Below are 18,033 nucleotides of genomic sequence, written 5' to 3'. Positions count from 1 at the left end.
TTGATTACATTGCTTTACATTCAACACCTCTAGTGGCTGAGTAAGTATATTCTGCTTTGAGTCCTTGGTGAGGAGAGAAAGCAGGATAAAAATCTTGTAAGTAAATAGATAAATAAATATTCCAGGTCTCCTAGCGTTGGTGTATAGCTCATTTAGGTGCTAATTCAATGGAACGGAATGAGATTATTCCATTCTATTCAGCATCTCTGGGTGCTGAATACAGTATATATCCATGCTTTTTCAATTCTTTCTCAAAATCAATTTCCCCCACCTTTCTGTACAAATCAATTTTGCCTTCGACACCCCTTCTCCTTCCACCCCCACCCCCTACTATAGTCAAGCCACTGGAGTTCTGGGGGACGACAAAAAACGCTAAGTTTTGCTTAGCAAAATGCTTTTGCAGCTGCGACTGATACTGAAGGTGAGGGGCTGCTTTACAGAAGCAGCCAGGCACCTGACGAAACTTAGCATTTCCCACCCCCTTCCAGGAACACCAGTGAATCAAACTCTCAGCAAATCATTTTTCCTTGTACTCATCATTTTCTGGCCCTGAACAATGTGTCAGATACATGATGTGGCTCTCGTACTGAAAAATTGGAAGACCCCTGGTCTAGAAGGTATGAAGATTCAAGTCATAACTGAGACTGTTTTTCCAGCCTTAATTAACAGAAATCAAGTCAAATCTCTTACCAGCTATATGTGAAAATGAAAGGTATGTGCAAGCAGTGCATTCAATTCTCTAGAAGAGCATTTTTCAAATTGTGCTCTGCAGAGCCATGTGGCTCCACAAGGCCCCTTCAGGGGCTCCACAAACACAGAACTAAAAGCCCTGCCAGTAGCTCTTACATTTGAGTACAGCCGAGGGGTAGGGTGGAAAGCAGTATATTTGCAAGAACTAGCTTTGTGTTTCCTGCTCTTGCCTTCTTCCCTAGGTCCATGTGGCTGCGGAAAGAGCACTGAAAAAGAGAGCAGGCAGGAGCTACCACCAGTTATATGAGTAACGCAAGAAGAAAACAAACTTCCCAGCAACGAGACTAGTGTGGTCTTACCTCATGGAGCAGGAACCAATTAAAACAACTATTTCACTCACAAGTATCTACAGACCCTAGCCCACTACTGCTAGAATCCTGTCCTCCTTCAATGCCTTGGTTCTGTGAAAGGGATCCTTTGAGGTCTGAGCGATCTTCATGAAAAGCTGAGTTGTGCTTACTTGGAAGCAAGTACCTTACAGGTAAGCGCTGCTTACAGGTAACCCTGCTCTTCCCAAAACATTTGTTCTGTAAGCCCCAATCCAATAAAATTTTAATGCCTAAGCTGGGGGTTAAATTACAGTAAGATAGACATTGATAGGTAAAGCCCACATGAACAAAAGCTCTTTGGAACTCTTTGGGACATAATTTTGGGAAATTATGTTATTATAACTGGAGGACATATGCTCACCATGGATTCTGGAACATTCTAACTCTAAAATAGAAGAAAAAGACAAAACACACCTTAAGCCATATCTACCCAATGTTGCATATATGCAACAGGGATCAAATGTGTACACCTGTGAGCTGGGCAGAAATGGGTTAATACAGACTCATGCAGTTATCCTAAAGAAATCTGTGGATTTAAGTGTGCTGTTTTGAGTGTTGCATTGCAATCAGATTCCAATCTACCATATACCTGCTCCCCTGGTCAGTTACATTGTGTTACTGTATTCCTTTCTAAACAAGACACATTATTTCCCTCTCTCTCTCTCTCTCTGAGAATTTTACCATGTCCCCTTCAAAGCAAAGCAATTTAAAGATTCTCATAGGGCAAGACATCTGAGAACTAAGGGAAGCAAAACTGATTCTATAAGACAGGTTACATTTCTCAAGGTTCCTGTGCATCCCTTATCTACATAGTAAAGTTCTCTTAAATGTGGCCATCAGGGACTTCTCAAACACCAGCTTTTTCACTTACCCTATGCAAATAAATGGAGCACATTTGCTTCACTGGTTTGCATGGATGAAGAAAATGGAAGGACAATAAAAGGTTAACACACTGGGAGAAAAAGAATACCTGTTCCTAGTTCCACCCACTTTACACCACATGGGGTGTAGAAGACTAGGAACATGATTACAAGTTTTCCATTCCCAATTTTCCAAACTACAAACAGAAAGATTAGAGCATAAGAAAAGCCCTGCTGGATCAGGCTAAAGGCCCATCTAGTTCAGCTTCCAGTACCTCACAGTGGCCCAGCAGGTGCCTCAGGCAACACACAAGACAAGATACCTGTATCCTGTATTCCCTTGAATCTGGCATTCAGTGATAGCCTACTTCTAGAACCAGGAGGTTGCATACACCCATTATGGATTGTATGCCTGTGACTGATTTTTCCTCCATAAATCTGTCCAATCCTCTTTTAAAGGCATCTAGGTCAGGTACCATTACCACATCTTGTGGCAAAGAATTCCACAGAGAACTGCACTCCACAAATACTTCTGAAAATATAAAAAAAATCAATTAATAAAATCTAAAATTTCTTGCTCTGAAGGAAGAAAAACTGGATAATATCCAATAAGTGCTTTAAATAAAACATTAAAAATTATCATGTGAAAAAATCAAGTAACAGTTTCCAACAAAGTAGATTATGGGGGGGCACTGTATCTACAGTTTCATTTATCTGTGGATTGTGCCTGCGGGCCCCCCCCAAATGCTCTCTGGAAGTGAGGGGAGCTCTTCTCCCCTCGCTTCCAGAAGGTCTTCTGAGCCTAGCAGGGGCTGTGCATGTCTGCACACAGCCCTTGCTGGGCTCAGAATGACAATTATAGGCTGAAAAACGCTACTTCTGGTTTTCAGTCAAAAACCAGAAGTGACGTTTTTATGCCCTCTGGGACTTCCTCAGCCTACCAAATGCCTTCTAAAGGCATAAAAACACTACTTTAGGTTTTGGCTGAAAACCAGCCATCTTTTGGCCTGTAATCATTCTTAGCCCAGCAGAAACCACAGGTGGGCAGGTGCAGCCTCTGCTGGGCTCAGAAGACCTTCCGGAGGTGAGCTCAGCTCCCTTAGCCTAAGGAGAGTGGGGGGGGCATTCCCGCATATCTGTGGTTTCATTTACCACAGGGTGTTCCAAAAAAGAACCTCTGTGGATACGGGGGCACGCCTGTATTTCAATGACAAACGTACAAAGTCTAATTTCCAGGTGGTGGGAAGAACTGGAAATAAATTCTGGGGGGGAGGAGAACCTGTTCTTTCCCACCACCACCCCATAGCAATTTTCAGTTCTTCCAATGGAAAAATGGGAAATTTTAGGGAACACTGAAAACAATTCTGATAAAGTATTTGCTATGAGAAACCATTTTAAGACAAGGTTTTACTCACTATAAATGTCAGGAACTGTATTATATGAAAATGTGTATGTAAGAAGTAAGGCCCACAGAAGGCCCTCCAAATATAACCAGAGCATAGCTCCAGTTGCATTCAGTGGCTATAGATCTGGCCTCTACCCAGACCCCACAGGTTAGTTAAAACCACAGGTCCCCAATCCACGGGTAAGGAGGCAGGACCTGAGCATTCAAACTGCTAGCTGAGTCCTTAAGATTGTAACAATATGAAACAATTTCTGTCCAAATGATACACTTTCTATTACCTCTGTGGTTTCAATTTTCTATTTTTCCTGCTTCTCATATAGTACAAGTTAGGGCTGGGCCGCAACTCAGAGTCATGTCACAAAAACACTTTTTTCACAACTCATACAGACGCATGCAGTGTGTCAAAAACTCGGGAGTTTTACCCCAACAATGAAAAGACTTGAAAAGACTCAAGTCAAGGCTCACTTGTGTGTGTGTGTATGCGTGTGTGTTTTGCCACTTCCACAGCTAGACTTACTTTTCAAAAAGACTTGGACTTAAGTCAAAATGACTTGATAAACAGTTCTGAATGAGTCATGACAGCTGCCATTATGATTTGTGGGCAACTTGATACAACGGGGTGGAGACTCAGGACTCAACTTGAGACTCAGTGCTGTGGTCCCGGCACAAACCAATACATAGGTAGCATAGGGTGCAGTGGTTTGCTTCTCTCTTGAGGGTATATTTGCAATTATGTATAGATAAAATACATATTTTTCTATATTTACATTTCTTATACTGTATATATCAAACAGTACAACTTGATATGCTAACTTGAATTATAAATAATGCATTTTAGGCTGCTGAAGCATCAAAATAAGTGTAGGCTTGCTTGAAAAATAAGTATTGCATATATTTCAATTTTCCCTAAAATTTCCATGACTTGAAAATTTCCAGGTATTTTACAATTCTACACATTCTTTACTTTTACTCATGCTTTCACAAAGAATTCGCAAAGAACTCGTATTTTAAAAATGGATGCTATCTTATAGTATTTAGCAGGGGACAGCAACTCACTGACCCCAGTATAGCCTGTTTTCCTGTTTGCTTGTTCCTCTTCGCATCTTGTAACCCCTTCAAGATAGGGAACCATGTTTTTATTTATTTTACTACAGAAACCATTTTATGAACATTTTTCTTGAAAAGCGGTATAAAAATGTTTATTAGTAATAGACGTGATGTTGCAATCCTATCTATTCTTAACTAGGAATACTGCCTATTGAACTCAGTGGGACTTTCTGTTGAATAAATATGTACAGGATTTTGTCAGAAAGAATGTATGGACCAATGAATGGATTCAGCAGTAATTTAAATAAGAGTGGATAATCAGAAAGACATTTAACTAAATGTCATTATACCAGTATTTAATACAAGCAATATTTTGATATGTATCCATCTAGTACAGATAAAGCATTTCTTTAAACAAATTAGTAAGTTTGCAGACACCAAACTTTTCTGAGTGGTGAAGAACAGAAGGGATTGTGAGGAGCTCCAGAAGGATCTCTCCAGACTGGCAGAATGGGCAGCAAAATGGTAGATGCGTTTCAATGTAAGTAAGTGTAAAGTCATGCACATGACTTTTGGGGCAAAAAATCAAAACTTCACATATAGACTGACGGGTTCTGAGCTGTCTGTGACAGATCAGGAGAGAGATCTTGGGGTGGTGGTGGACAGGTCGATGAAAGTGTCGACCCAATGTGAGGCGGCGGTGAAGAAAGCCAATTCTATGCTTGGGATCATTATAAAAGGTATCGAGAACAAAATGGCTAATATTATAATGCCGTGGTACAAATTGATGGTAAGGCCACACCTGGAGTATTGTGTCCAGTTCTGGTCACCACATCTCAAAAAACACATAGTGGAAACAGAAAAAAGGTGCAAAAGAGAGCGACTAAGATGACGACTGGGCTGGGGCACCTTCCTTATGAGGAAAGGCTACGACGTTTGGGCCTCTTCAGTCTAGAAAAGTGGCGCCTGAGGGGGGGACATGATTGAGACATACAAAATTATGCACAGGAAGGATAAAGTGGATAGAGAGATGCTCTTTGGATTCGACAAGTTTCTGGAGAAAAAATTCATTACGGGTTACAACCCATGATGTGTATGTGCAACCTCCTGATTTCAGGATAAACCTCCTGATTTTAGAAATGGGCTACGTATCAGAATGCCAGATGCAAGGCAGGGCACCAGGATGCAGGTCTCTTGTTATCTGGTGTGCTCCCTGGGGTATTTGGTGGGCCTCTGTGAGATACAGGAAGCTGAACTAGATGGGCCTATGGCCTGATCCAGTGGGGCTGTTCTTATGTTCTTATATACTATTATCACAAATTATTTCTTTAGCATTTTACCTAAACATACTACCAAATTAAGATCAGTATCAGCCTACCCACAGCAAATGTACACTCTTCCACAGCGTTGGTTTAAAACACATGTTTTAGACATGAAGAATGACTCAACTTACACCAATCAACTAAGTAACCAATTTCTCCAATAATTTCTGGTGCAGCTGTGCTACAGCCCAATTCTAAGCTGCCCAGAGCCCAGGGCTGCAGCATCACTGAAAATGGCTGCTGCTGCACCCTGCACATTCCACAGGCAGCGCTGCCAGCTTCACAGGAGAAGAGGACTTTTGTCCCCTTCCCCTGGGTAAGGCAAGTAGCACCACAATGGGGCTTTTGGTCAACCCTTGGTGACCAAAATGGCGACCCTTGGTCGCCATAGAATCAAGAGCCTCCCCCGGCACGCCTCCTTCCCACTCTCCATCTGCCTCCCCTGTCCCAAAACACCTCCTCCCCGCCACCCCCCACTCCACTGCTCAGCGGTCCACACAATCAATGGAACACCAGTGCTCCACTGCCGCTGAGGGCCACAAACGTGCCTTACAGCACAATTGCAACAGTGTGCACCAGCAGTGAGTCAGCCCACACTGCATAGGATTGAACCCCTAGTCTCCTGCATCTAAAAACAACAGTTGAGTGTAATTCCATCAATTTATGGTAACATCAGTTATTGTAGAAAATACATCAAGTTCTGATGAACTTACAGGTTCTTTCTTACAAAAAAAAATCAATTCATAAATTTGTTAGTCTTAGACTAAGAAAAATCTCTGCTGTACTTCCAAAATACTATCAGTCAGTTTTAGCAGGAGAAGCTATGGGGTGATATCCAGAGTAATTCTTCTGTTACTTTGGACAGCATCCCATAATTTTGCAACTGGTTAAAAAACAACCACAAAGTGAAGAGTGTAACTGTTTTTATTAAGCTCGTTATTTAAAAGACTGTTTCATCAACCCCATGTTACAGATTCAGAATTCTTACTACTGAAGAAAAACAGTTTGCAAGTGAAACAATACTTTTGTACTGAACTTAGTAATCATTTGAACAATTTCAGTTATTCACAGCAAAAAACAATACAAAAGTAGATCTAATTCTGATGTTCTTTTGAAGATTTAAATAATGGGTATAAACTTCTCATACCAGTTTCACCCTGTAACTATAAACTGGAAATACACATACCATCAAGTCACAATGGAGTTTATGCTACACTGGTCCTTGTTAACAAGAATCTTATTTGGTATTCCCTCCCCCATGCAAAGGAAGAGCATAAAAGGCTCTTCAGAACAGATGAGTTAAATCTTCATCTCACCAATGATGCTCAAGAGTTTCCCCCACATTTATCAGTTTCCCTCTGCAAACACTGAACACTGTTAGAACATGGCTAAGTGGTTTGACATCAGCAGGGCTATCATGCATTCTTGAAAAGTCTCTCAAGCCTTTCCTCTGCACAGGAGGGGTAACACCTAAAAAGGTCTTAAGTCAGATGGACTTGTTCTGCATCTCCACTGTACAGTGCTATCTGAAGGAATACACGAAAGGAAATGGCAGTTACTGATCCTCAAAATACACATCCTGCTTATAAGATCAGAAAAGCCTTGCAGGATCAGGCCAAAGGCATGATCAAGTCCAGCATTCTGCTTCACACCAGCGCACACCAATTGTCTCTGAGAAGCCCACAAGCTTATTAAATACATCAAATAATTCCTCAGCAATGTAATAGCTAGGGAGAAATGTCAAAACAAATCCCTTTGATTAAAAGCAATATTTTAATTAAAAAATTCATCTCAGCCTTAAGACAATTCTAGCAACAACTATTTAAAAATACAAGATAGCTTTAATCTTTCAAGTAACTGCTTAAAAACTACTTAACACTTTTGATTAGTTGAGAAACAAGAAAGAAAAGAAATGCCTCTGGAAAATCTTCAAGGACCATGAAGTAGGACATGAAACCTGGTAGGTAAACTGTGCGTGACACCAGTCAGCTCCTGCACATGTTCGCTCAAAAGTGAGCTCCACTTAATTCAGTGGGACCCACTCCACTCCTGCCGTCCACAGGGATGCTTATGAAGTTCCCAACCTGTGTATGGCAGCGACGGGTGGTGGGCAGAGCCTCCCCACTGGAGTCCTTTGAAAAGCGCCGCCGCCGTGTGAGCCACCCAAGCACCCACAACCCCCGCGCGGAAAGGGGCAGAGCTTTCCGAGAGACTTCAGTGGGGAGGCTCTGCCTCACCTGCCTCCCCACCCGCTGCACGCTCCCCGCGTGGGTTGAGTGCTCGGGTGCCTCCCAGGATGGCAGCGCCTTTCGAGGGACTCCAGCGGGGAGGCTCTGAGTCTGCCTCCCCACCCACCGCCCGTCCCGCTATACATTGTCCCGCTGCTAGTGGAGGCGCTTCGCTCCCCTCGTGGGCTCCGCAGCGCCTCCCGAAGGCAGGGAGAAGGCGAGCTCGCAGGCTCCGCAGCGCCCTCAGCCGGCGCGGGGTTTTCAGGGCCGGCTGTTAAAGGGTCTCGAGGGGGAAACTCAGGCGGCCGTCCAGGGCGGGAGAGACGCCGAGGGGCTCGCGACGGGGCTGAGGGAAGCCCGAGGAGAAGCGGGCCAGCCACGGCAGGAGGAAGAGGCCGGTGAACCGCGCCCGGGCCTGAGGGGGAGGAAGAGGAGGGCGCGACTGCCCGTGCCCTCCCTCCCGGGAAAGGCGCCCAAGGGGTGTGTCCCAGCCCGCACACGACGCGCCTCACCTGGCCGCGGCCGCCCCCGCGTGGCTCGGCACGAGTCGTCTCCGCCGAGTAGCGACAAGCCTTGGCCGGGCGAGTAAGAACGAAGCGGCAGCACGAAGCAATCGCCCCGAGCGACGGTTACTACTCGGAGGGAGGGCGAGCGGCGTTGCCAGACCCCTCCCCCCACTGGGGGGGAGGGGCGAGCGGCAAGGCGCCAACCGCCGCCATTGGCCAAACCGCCGCTTTTGAATCCCTCCCGGCGGCCCCTGATTGGCTGCGACGTGGTGGTGCGTTCCTCCCCTCGCGCCCAGAGTTCCGCTCAAGGTTGGCCTCCCCCTCAGCCGGTCGCATAGTTTGCCTGAGGGACGCGGAGGGAACCCGATCGCGCCAAAGCGCCCTGTCTGTGCTGGCCCGGGACGGAGAGGGGAGCCCAGCCCAGTCTGTGCCTGGTTGAGCGGCCTAGCAGATAACGGTCTCCTCTCCACTGCGGCCAGGCACGGGCAAGGCCAGGGAGGCTGTGGTGCCCGCACAGTGGCTGGTCTCGTGAATGGGCACCGCTGCTGTCGTTGGAAGGTTGCACAACTGCCAGACTCCTGTGTTTCTTGGCCGTTAAACCCAGTGCGTGCTCAGGCTTCCCACAGTGGCCCACCAGCAGGGCTGTGTGGTGGCTGGGGAGGCAGGTGAGGCAGAGCCTCCCCGCTGGAGGCCTTCTGAAAACACTGCTGTCACCCAGTGAGGTGGGTACCCTGTGAGGTACTTATCCACCAGGGACGTGCGGTGGGGGGGGAGGCAGAGCCTCCCCGCTGGAGTCCTTTGAAAAGCGCCACCGCCATGTGAAGTGCCCAAGCTCTGCGCGTGGGTTGTGGGTGCTTGGGCACCTCACACAGCAGTGGTGCTTTTCAAAGGACTCCAGCGGGGAGGCTCTGCCTCACCTGCCTCCCCACTAAACAAGTACTAAACTTGGAGAATAGCACAGAGCCATAATGACCTAGCCACTGATACATCTTGAATTGGCCCAGTCCTTGTATAAAGCCATCTAAACTAGTGGTACCTTTACAATATTGTTCCTGAGGTGTCAACCAAAACTTTAAACAAGTTTTCCAAATGTGGACCCGCCATAGATTTGTCAGCAGGCATTATAACATCAGCAGTCTTACAGCCCAAGCCTATCCAGGGCTTATGGTGGCCCCATATGCATGAAAGCAGTTTGCAGAAGCCCTGCCAGAGCAGGTAGGTAAGTGGCAGGGCAGCCTGGGGCAGGATTGTGGCAGTTTAGGGCAGGGAGCAGGCCAGGGGATTTCAGGGCAGCTGCATGTACCGAGATCCTATCCCCCTATCCCTGCCCTGAAACACCACCCTCCCTCCTTGGACTTATGACAGCTAAATAGCTGGCGTAGGTCCATGAAGACCCATTGGAGACCAGGTGGCCTACAGGAAGGTAAGTAAATGATTTTATTTACCTCTCCTGAGCCATCTGGTAACATACAACTCTGCCATAGTATGCATGCGCTCTCTCATACTGGTGCTGCATGCTATGGGCTGGCAGGGGAAAGAACTTGGCCCTCATTCTTAATTCTTTTCCTAATAATCCTTAGGAAGATGGAGTTTGCTTTCTTCACTGCTATGTTGTTGTGTTGTTTTTTTAGCCATCTACTACAACCGGAGATCTTGTTCCTGGTTCATCATTGACAGCTCACACCTGTTTACTCAGAAGTAAGTCCCACTGTGTTCAACAGGACTCAGGGCCCAATTTTGAAGAATGCACAGCGGCTCACTGCCAGTGCACACTGTTGAAAGCATGCCGTAAGACATGCTTACGGCATGCTTACGGAAAGAGAAAATTGCAGACATCCGAGCTAAACTTGGCCAGGTAAAATAATCATTCAACTCAAGTTTTATTGGTGATAAAAGCAATCATAGATACCATGTTCTCTGGACTATATTAAATGACTGTTAGTGCCAGCCCAGCACCAGAGTTAGCCCAGCGTGAGCCTGTGCTGGGCCAGCACTGGTCTGAGGCCAGCAGACTGGTGCTTGCATGGAGCACCAGGCAGCGGAGAGGTGATTGGGGGTGTGGACAGAGGCGTTTCAGGGCAGGGGAAGGGAGGGGGCAAGCTCTGCCAGATCCATAGTCCCATGCATCTTTACGCCAGCTAAATAGCTGGTACAGAGTCGGGTAGACCATTGCTTAACTTACATTGCTTACCTTACTCAGGGGAAGGGGACGATGCTGTAGTGCGCATTCTTCAAGATTGGGGTGTTACTCTCAGATAAGTGAGAGTAAGTAATGTAGTTTCAGCTCCAGTTTGTTGTAGCAAACAAAGCCATCATTCTTAAATAAGTTTAGTCTTTAAAATTAAATATAACTAGTGATCAGTGTTCCTCCTGTACAGCTCTAAACCAAGCTTCATGCAGCTCGGAGCTCACCTTTCCTGGAAGCCTAGCAATGATGTACTCATGGAACATCCAGAGATGCAGCGTGCAACCATGGAAGGGGTCTGCACAACTGCATGGACCTCTTAGAAGAAACACTGGCAGAAGAAACACAGAAACACTGAAATTCTGACTTCACTCTTTATTGGCACAACAAAGTTTGGATCCAGCTAGGAGTGAATGGAAATGTAAAATAATCCCCTTGTGCTTCTGTCAGCAGTGGTCAGAGAAGAAACATGTAGAGGCTTTTTGAGGTCCTGGGAAGCCACCTGTGGCCTTCTGTAATCTATCGCCAAAAACAGAAAACCTCTTGTTGGGGAGCACTTGCACCTGGCTGCATGCAGTTTAAAACACACCACTTGGTTTCCTAAAACCAAACCACTTCTTTCCCCAAACCTGAAAACTAATTACTGCAGCTTCATTACCATGTCAGCATTTATGACAGCAAAGCAACTGTTTATTATATCTACAGAAAGAACTCAGCATTTATAGCAAAATCTGTGATTCCTCAACAATGATCTTTGCCAGTTTTCTGCTTCTTTAAATCAATTTTTCTAGAGTCACCCTTGGTTGAATATCAAATACAGTATGAGGAAAGCTGTACCAACGCTGCAGGTTTTCCACTTACTTACCTGATTTCTAAACCATTTTTCATTAAAAAAAAAATCAGAGCACTGCACAAAATCATTAAACACGCAATGAGACATAAAAAACTGTTCTGTCTTGTTCTGCTGCAGTAGTGTATAAAAGGCTTAGGGCACAATTCTGAAAAAGCAAAGTGAGGTTGTGAATTTTGCACTACATCCCAATCCTAAATATATTAAGTACATTCCACTGTTTTCAATTTACATTAGTTCCAAGTAAGAGTACAGACTGTGTACAGTTTATTACTTTTGTGCAATTCTTAAACACTCAGCCGCTTTGGAAAATACTTTTGTTGCCAAACCAGCTGCATGCATTTAAAGACAGATGTCTTTATGGCATGCATGCATTGTTCTGGCCCCTTTCCTCAGTTCTTACAGACTTTTTTCAATTGTGTGTGTGGGGGGGCATTTTGTGTGAATTGCCTTCTACATGCAGAGATAATAATACTTGTCCTTGTGATTAAGGAAACTCCCTGGGAAGCAAGGGAAAGAGCCAGGTCATGCACATACTCTGAGTGAACTTTTAAAACACGTGGGGTTGGTTTGGTCGCAGAAGTGCAGTATTGTCCAAATATGTCCATTCTGAGTTGGTTCAATCCTTGACAGCATCATGTTATACTTAACCCATTTCCCACATGCACCTTATTAGGCTGTTCTTGGAGTTAGGCACATGGTTTATTTTCTGTAATATCAGATATGTTCATAGGCACATATGCATCTACCAATTAATAACTTTTCTAGCATATAAGTATCTTTCCAATTCAAACACATGACTTTGACATAAAAATCTTGTTCAATAGCAAACAGTATACAGTACAAACTACTCTGAAATTCTTTATTTTATTGTAGAATTTGAACTTTCCAGATTTCATTCTGATGCTTCACAAGTACTGTAGTACAATATTCCATCTCTGTGTCATGAACATGGGGTAGGCTTTGTTACAAGGCCAGGCCACAGGGAGTAACCCTCTGTTCAGAATGACCAGACATCTTCTTTTTCCAGGACATGTCCTCTTTTTTAGCCTCATGTCCTGGAAAATAACTTAAAGGCCCTCCAGTTCCCTGTGAGCAGATCCCTGCAAGAACTGCATAACCTTCTTGTAATTAATTAATAAATTATATGTAGTATAGTTTTAAATTTAATAATAAGTAATATAATGTATAAATTAACCACATGAAATCAATATATGAGTTACGGCAATATATGAGTGCTTTTAGCTTTTCTTTTGTCATGTCCTACATATTTCTTGAATGTCCTACATTTTGGGGTGCCTTCTCCTCTTTTGCAGTTATGACATCTGGTCACCCTGCTTCTGTTGTTCAGCATTTTCCACACACTTACCCTCACAGGTAGGTACTATAGTGATAGAAAAAGGAATGCACAGCCTTTGAAGAAACAAACAAAAATTAAGCAAAAGAAAGCAAGTAAGCCAAACCTCATGATCATATTATGAGCTGCTACTGTTTGAAACACATCACATTATACATTAGAGACATTACCTACATGATCTTTGATGTTAAGAATTTGCACATTTTGCCACAGAGATTATCATATCAAATTAGAAATACCCTAATCCAGCTTCCAGAAGTTAGAATGTATGTTGCAGTACATTAAAGACTGACACATTTTATTGTAGGATGAGCTTCGTGGACTAGAGTCTACTCCAAAAGATGAATTAGGCTGCAATCCTAACCACACTTTCCTGAGAGTAAGCCCCATTGAACAAACTAGGACTTACTTCTGAGTAGACCTGGTTAGGATTGTGCCCTAATATAGCTAAAGCCCATTGAAACTGCAAGTGGTTTCAACTATCTGATTGCTGTCAGTGGGACATGCAGCACAAGCCAATGCACACCTGCTCAGAAGTATTCAGTGCATCAATTTCAGTATGCATCAATTCAGTATGCATCAATTTCAGTGGGCCTTATTCCCAAATCAGTATACTTAAGGGCTATGAATTAATTATGTCTAGTTGGATATTAGGCCTAACTATTTTCAAACTTTGCTTAGTATAAGCAGTCTATCTAGTTTCTGAGAAAAGCAAATGGTGCTGTGCTTTCTAGAACAGATGCAGTTAAGAAATAGGCATCCACAGGTAACAAGCAAGCAATGCACATAGTGAGAAGAAAAAAACATAATTTTTTCATGATTTATATAATGAATTTATATTAATATAGCTATTAAAATAACATTCAGCAGCAATATGTAGGTTAATAATAATGTTTATTATTGTAGTGGTATATAAATATTTTTTAATAATAATGATGTTATGATGATGATGATATACTGCTTTTCAACCATATATAGTTCACAAAGTGGTTTACATAGTAAATGGGACATGAAATCCCCACCTGTTTGAGAGAGGCATCAAACACAACCGCTGTTGCTGAGGGCTTATATGCTCTGGCTTTCTTTGAACTTGTCAATTTGTTATCTACAGAAACAGTTGTAAACTAGTGGCCAAAGCAACATTTACATAGACACAGTGTGTTTTGTGGGGAAGGGTTGTGCCTTGAAATCCATAACATGAATGCAAGATAATATGGAAACAAGTGACAAGAAAACAGCCAATCACTATCCAAGCTATCATCTCGAGCTGCATGTGACACTTCCTCTCTCCACTGTAACTATACAGACTTCAGGTTGTATAATGGCTTATTGCTGCAAAAGGGAAACTGGTGCAACCCTTCCATTCCTGCATAGCATGATAAGGTTATTTGCTATGATATCTTTCTGAGAGCATACAAAGCTGCCTTTTACTGAGCTAGGCAATTGTTCCTTTCTGCTCAGAGTTGTTTAGAAGGACTTGTAGGAGCTCTCCAGGGTGTCAAACAAAGTGTTTCCTAGCCCTCCTTGGAGACTGAACCTGGGAACTCCTACATACGAAGCATGTGTGCTCCATTGCCAAGTAGTGGCCACTCTCCATCCATTCCACCTTGTGCCAAGTAGGTATAAAATGCCAGAATCTGGAGCAGTTCCAACCCAGGTTCTATGCAGGATTCAAGCTAGACTTCTTCTGGCAGCAATGAAAGAAAAAAAGTATCCTGTTGGCCTAACTCAAAATTCTTGTTGCTACTGAAGTTCAATAAAATCACACTTTTACTTTCAATACTTCTCTGACTTTTTCTGGATCCCTGAAGGATACTTATGGAGTATTTAGATGCATGCTAAAGTCCATTAGAAGTTCCATACATTTTAATATGGAAGAAAGACCTTTGAAAAAAGCAAACAAAAACAGTAGTTATTAATTTGGAAAGTCTAAACTATGTTCTCAAGACTCATCTGAGTCAGTGTTCTTTTTAAATATAATTTATTGAAAACTATTTAGTGTTTAGGCTGCCATTGTTGTTTTCTAAGCCCAAGGGTACTTGGGTCTCAGCTGTCTGTTGAAAAATTTATGAAAAGCAAGTTTTCTCCATCCCACTACCTGTAATGCTTGATTAATGTTTTCAACTCTGCAAAAGCACACCAGCACTCCTGGGCAACTGAATACAACAGTAGAACAAGAGGTTTGCAAGGTTGTTTCTCAAGAGGTCCTTTCCTGGACTGCCATGCTGCTTCCTTCTCAAGCGTTACTGGAATAAAATATTCCTGCTGCAATGTTCCAAGCTCTCCATAATTATAGAGAGAGGAAGGGCAAGGCTTGCAACTGGTGAGGATAATAGCATTTATATGGCGTTTCTTGAGTGTGCAAAGTATGTTATGTACATTTTCTTGATGTTGTCCTCGCAACATGTCAAATTGGAATTATGATCCTCCTATTGCAGCTGAGGCTGTGAGGAAGTAGCTTGCCTAAGGCCATCTAGCGAGAAATGGTAGAGGTGAGATCCAAAATGGAGAAGTCCTAACTGGACAATCCTAACCTGTTTTGGAACAGCTATGCCACAGTGGCTTCTGCTGTATCCACCGCACGTTAGGTGCAAGGTGGAGGTCACCTCGGGGTAAGGAGATATTTTTCCCCTTACCATGTGTCAAGCCCCAGCCCACTGATGCAGCTACAGTGCAGCCCTGAAGTAAGGGAACAAATGTCCCCTTACCTCGAGGAGTCCTCCACGACTGTCCTCCCACCACAAAATGCAGCATGCACCCTATTGGCATTAGTGCTGAAAGGTTGGATAGGATTGGGCCCTTGGGGCTCAATCCTATCCTACTTTCCAGCATCAGTGCAGCTGCAGTGCACCCCTAGGTGAGGTAACAAATGTTCCCTTATTTTGTGGAGGCCTCCATAACTACCCTCCCATCACAGGATGCAGTGCACACCCCATTGGCATGGCTATACCAGGGATGGAAAGTTGGATAGGATTTTGTTCTCAATCTCTTGACATTGATGTTTCACCAGATTTGTTATGGTGAATAACTGAAAGATAGCTTTGTTATAGGTAGAGAAGGAAGTTCAGGATCTACTTGCAAACTGAATTTTGATGAGTGGCGTCATAAGTATTCTTCTACAAAGTAGTGCTGAATTTCTTCAATGAATGGGTGTTTAGGCACCATTATGAGCTGGATGAGAGCCAACAAACTAAAACTGAATCCTGATGAAGTAGAGGTGTTGATAGTTACTATCCTTTCAGGTCAGTCTCCCCTGTGATTGTGCACATGTTCCACCCAGTTTCTGAATGGTTGTGCAATTACTGGGGAGGCTGACCTGTTGCTGCTGCAAGCTTTAGTAGTCTCTCCAAGAGACTAAAACTGCAGCACTGAGAGCTCAGTCTCTGCTGTGCTTGTATAGTCATGAGGCTTCTAGATAGCCCCCAGAATGCATTGCAGCGTGATGTCACCCAGGAGCTCTGCGCATTGTGCCTCTCCAGTCTTGGACCTCACTGCATGTTAATGGATTCCATCAGCCTTCTCTTTAAGTGCCTTGAGATGGCAACTGAAAATGTTTTGTTTTCTCAGATCACAGCCTGTGCTTGTGTAGGCAGAAAACAAGATCTCTGCTGCTGCTGTTTTAGTCCCTGCATTGTTTTGTTTTGTGTACATTTTTAATTTTAAATGTAGATCTGATTGATTATATTGTACTGTGCGCACTACTTTGAGCATCCATTTCAGACTGGATAGAGTGACTCAGAAATTGTATCAACAAACTGAACTCTGAGAGCCTTTAAAGGAGGTTAGGCAAGTATCTAGTGTCCAGAGGTATTGGAAACTCGTAGTAACCTAACACCTGAGACACACAATACAAAACAGAACCACATATGATCTTGAGAAAAAAAAAATCTCCATCTCCTCCCACCTATTTACAAGGCAGAATGACCAAACCAATACTGAAATATTCATTCACAATGTACTTTAACCATCTTAAAAGGCACAATGAAGAAAGATTAAACAGTCTAAACCTTGCACCTGAGAGGGTTCCTCTGGCATGTCTCTCTTAATACTGACACAGTACTAAAGCTTTGACAGTGTTTTTACCATCTTAACCAATGGTTAATTTGCTGTTACATTCCAGGAGGTGTTCTTTGCACTTTAGTAGTGTATATGCATATAAAATATATACAGTACTGGTAATAACTTAAGAGGTATGAACAAGACTTACTGTTATCACACTGTCTTTAGTCATGACCTGAAAGGACTTGTGTAATACTGATCTTTTAAGAGTTGGACTAAAGCCATTTACTCTTATTCACATGGTAAGCAATGTAAGATGCTGTCACTTGATGATTAGCTTCTCACTTGGCCTACATTCTCTTCAGTCATCTGGAAAGTGAAGTTTCTGCACCCATTTTCTAATCTCATGTACCATTTGGTTCTATATATGTAATTAATATACAATACTACTAATTTGCCACAGCTGGGGCAGTCATATCCAAAGGAACAAATGTGTCTCTTAAAATGAATTACAATAAAAATGGCAACCATTTTGATGTGAATATGAATCCTTGTTTCTGAACATTGTTGGGGTCATTAATCTGAAGAAATTACTCAAAATTCCCAGATTTTTTTAATACATAGAAAATAGTTGGTGATAAATTTTTGACACGTAGACAAGTGAATGAACTGGAAGGGACATAAAACTTTCTTTGCACATTATCAAATCAAGCTTGGCAGACACTGTTTATTAAACAATATTTGGGATACAGTAGAAGGTATAGTGTCCAAAAGCAACTTCTTACAGTTCAATCCTATTTTAGGCTTATCACAGATACTCAAGTATAAGTCAAGCTCACAAATAAGTTGAGGGCAGGTTTTCCTGCAAAAATCATGGAATTTTCTATGACCATTGGATAAGCCGGATCAGGTTAAACTTAGGTGAGTGACTATAATTTTGTCTGATTTTACCCAAGGCCAGATCCTGCAAAATAACCTACCAGTAATTGTTACCAGAGAACTGTACAATCTCTAATTTATCAAAAATACAGTAAAAGATCATAAGATACATTTTTATTCATTAGCTTTTTAAATTGTGGTCTTCACAACCTTTTTGTAAACACTTTCAGAGTAAGTGCACAGTAAACAACATCAAACGATTAATCAAATCCTTCTTTAAGGTGCCTGGTGTGTTAAACCAGAGGCTCAACATATA

The 18,033-nt window shown here is 43.1% G+C and overlaps 2 protein-coding genes and 1 long non-coding RNA gene across 10 annotated transcripts in view; 1 reads left to right on the top strand and 2 right to left on the bottom strand.

The window, feature by feature from the left end:
• Positions 1–8,588, bottom strand: part of LBR (lamin B receptor) — a 38,482-nt gene extending 29,894 nt beyond the window's left edge. Inside the window, exon 1 of one of the 2 annotated variants that reach the window (XM_066618702.1) lies at positions 8,454–8,588. The gene's annotated coding sequence lies outside the window, so the exon portion shown is untranslated. Of the gene's footprint in view, positions 1–846; positions 1,473–8,453 lie in introns of those variants that run through there. The other variant, XM_066618703.1, reaches the window with a different exon arrangement.
• A 202-nt stretch (positions 8,589–8,790) lies between these two features.
• On the top strand, positions 8,791–11,642 carry LOC136643427 (uncharacterized). Its single transcript, XR_010794032.1, has 3 exons — positions 8,791–9,169; positions 10,079–10,145; positions 10,826–11,642. It is a non-coding gene; the product is annotated as an uncharacterized lncRNA (long non-coding RNA).
• Positions 11,035–18,033, bottom strand: part of ENAH (ENAH actin regulator) — a 185,171-nt gene continuing 178,172 nt past the window's right edge. For 5 of the 7 annotated variants that reach the window (XR_010793987.1, XR_010793986.1, XR_010793984.1 and 2 more), the window contains one exon: positions 11,035–11,151. The gene's annotated coding sequence lies outside the window, so the exon portion shown is untranslated. Of the gene's footprint in view, positions 11,152–13,710; positions 14,724–18,033 lie in introns of those variants that run through there. The other 2 variants (XR_010793985.1, XM_066618697.1) reach the window with 1 other exon arrangement.

This window comes from Tiliqua scincoides, chromosome 1, assembly GCF_035046505.1.
Source record: "Tiliqua scincoides isolate rTilSci1 chromosome 1, rTilSci1.hap2, whole genome shotgun sequence".
NCBI classification, from domain to species: Eukaryota; Metazoa; Chordata; class Lepidosauria; order Squamata; family Scincidae; genus Tiliqua; species Tiliqua scincoides.
Note: the sequence above shows the minus strand (reverse complement) of the source record. Positions and strands in the feature narration are given on the sequence as shown.